This window comes from Balaenoptera musculus, chromosome 2 (genome assembly GCF_009873245.2).
Source record: "Balaenoptera musculus isolate JJ_BM4_2016_0621 chromosome 2, mBalMus1.pri.v3, whole genome shotgun sequence".
NCBI classification, from domain to species: domain Eukaryota; kingdom Metazoa; phylum Chordata; class Mammalia; order Artiodactyla; family Balaenopteridae; genus Balaenoptera; species Balaenoptera musculus.
The window spans coordinates 111,539,618-111,542,530 of record NC_045786.1 but is presented as its reverse complement, the minus strand read 5'-3'; positions in this window follow the sequence as shown (position 1 = coordinate 111,542,530).

Below are 2,913 nucleotides of genomic sequence, written 5' to 3'. Positions count from 1 at the left end.
CTGACAGGTCATGTATAGGAAGGGCAAAGCCGCGTAGCCAAGACATGTAGGTCCCTGTATGTATAGTGGTGGGGGGTGGGGGTAGGGTGCTTATTTTTGAAAGGAACTAAACAGAGCCTCTTGAGAAGTTGTCACTCACTGAACTTGAGCATCAGGGCATCTCACTCGAGTGGGTACTGAGGGTTTTCATTCCCTAGCCCTAGTCACCCTGTCCCTGCTCTACTGGGACACGTCTATGGAGTAGGAGTGAGGAATCAGGATGTGGCCACAGTGACTTACCTTTTCTAAGGATGGAAAGTCTGGGAGCCTCCCCGGGGATTCCACGGGATGCTCTTGGAGCCAGATGAACACCATGGAAACAGACTGTGAACACGGATGCTGCTGCCGGTGTCTTTGACCACCGAGTGTGACCTCTGAACTCCTGTCCCCAACTTCAGTACCTCCCGCACTCAAGTCCTTGATTCGAATGAGATAACAAAGCACAACATTTGCTGTTGACAACCCAGGACAACTACATGGGTCCAAAAGTTCCTCTTCCTCCAGGTCATTCGTTTTGCATTTTCAGGTCCAGCTTCTCCCTTTACTGTTCTGATGAGGAAGCGCCCGAGAGCTGCCCCTGGAGTTGGGCTGGGTGCAGCTGAGTAGGCACCCAAATGTCCATGACAAAATTTTGTTTATCTTTTTGATAGCAAATGATCTTGAGACTGGATGATTTAGGTAGCACTCAACAATTTTATATTCACGTTTGTGTGAGATAAATTTTGTTTTCCCTTGAACCTGGGTGAGAATCCACTACTGTGGGCACTGACACTGTGTGTGGAAATTCCACTCGCAGTGACATTTCCTTCCCACTCTGTTTCCCCCCGTGCTGTCAGTGGACAGTGCCCACTGCTTGGAACCAGTCCAGCTCCTGGTGTGTGAAGTTCCATAGAGTTCCGTAGAGTGTGTGGCTAGGAGTGACCTGGGAGCAGATTGGTGCATGCTTTTCCTCTTGTAACACTTGGCTCATTTCTCTTTTTTGTTCTTTTGGTAGGGTCATGTTTCCTATGTATGCAAAAATAAAAATAAATTTGGGTGTGAAAAAAAAAAAAGCTTTTTCTGCATCTATTGAGATGGTCATATGGTTTTTATTCTTCAATTTGTTAATATGGTGTATCACATTGATTGATTTGCGTATATTGAAGACTCCTTGCATCCCTGGGATAAATCCCACTTGATCATGGTGTATGAACCTTTTAATGTGTTCTTGATTTCTGTTTGCTAGTATTTTGTTGAGGATTTTTGCATCTATATTCTTCAGTGATATTGCTCTGTAATTTTCTTTTTTTGTAGTATCTTTTTCTGGTTATGGTATCTGGGTGATGGTGGCCTTGTAGAATGAGTATGGGACTGTTCCTTCCTCTGCAATTTTTTGGAAGAGTTTGAGAATAATGGGTGTTAGCTCTTCTTTAAATGTTTGATAGAATTCTCCTGTGAAGCCATCTGGTCCTGGACTTTTGTTTGTTGGAAGATTTTTAATCACAGTTTCAATTTCATTACTTGTGATTGGTCTGTTCATATTTTCTATTTCTTCCTGGTTCAGTCTTGGAAGGTTATACATTTCTAAGAATTTGTCCATTTCTTCCAGGTTGTCCATTTTATTGGCATAGAATTGCTTGTAGTAGTCTCTTAGGATGGTTTGTATTTCTGCGGTGTCCATTGTAACTTCTCCTTCTTCATTTCTAATTTTATTGGTTTGAGTCCTCTGCCTTTTTTTCTTGATGAGTCTGGCTAAAGGTTTATCAATTTTGTTTGTCTTCTCAAAGAACCAGCTTTTAGTTTTATTGATCTTTGCTATTGTTTTCTTTGTTTCTATTTCATTTATTTCTGCTCTGATCTTTATGATTTCTTTCCTTCTGCTAACTTTGGGTTTTGTTTGTTCTTCTTTCTCTAGTTCTATTAGGTGTGAGGTTAGATTGTTTATTTGAGATTTTTCTTGTTTCTTGAGGTAGGATTGTATTGCTATAAACTTCCCTCTTAGAACTGCTTTTGCTGCATCCCATAGGTTTTGGATCATTGTGTTTTCATTTTGTCATTTGTCTCTAGGTATTTTTTGATTTCCTCTTTGATTTCTTCAGTGATCTCTTGGTTATTTAGTAACGTATTGTTTAGCCTCATTGTGTTTGTGTTTTTTACGTTATTTTCCCTGTAATTGATTTCTAATCTCATAGTGTTGTGGTCAGAAAAGATGCTTGATATGATTTCAGTTTTCTTAAATTTACTGAGGCTTGATTTGTGACCCAAGATGTGATCTGTCCTGGAGAATGTTCCATGTGCACTTGAGAAGACAGTGTAATCTGGTGTTTTTGGGTGGAATGTCCTGTAAGTATCAATTAAATCTATCTGGTTTTTTGTGTCATTTAAAGCTTGTGTTTCCTTATTAATTTTCTGTCTGGATGATCTGTCCATTGGTGTAAGTGAGGTGTTAAAGTCCCCCACTATTATTGTGTTACTGTCGATTTCCTCTTTTATAGCTGTTAGCATTTGCCTTATGTATTGAAGTGCTCCTGTGTTGGGTGCATATATATTTAAAATTGCTATATCTTCTTCTTGGATTGATCCCTTGATCATTATGCATTGTCATTCCTTGTCTCTTGTAACATTCTTTATTTTAAACTCTAGTTTATCTGATATGAGTATTGCTACTCCAGCTTTCTTTTGATTTCCATTTGCATGGAATATTTTTTTCCATCCCCTCACTTTCAGTCTGTATGTGTCCCTAGGTCTGAAGTGGGTCTCTTGTAGACAGCATATATACAGGTCTTGTTTTTGTATCCATTCAGCGAGCCTGTGTCTTTTGGTTGGAGCATTTAATCCATTCATGTTTAAGGTAATTAATGATATGTATGTTCCTATTATGATTTTCTTAATTGT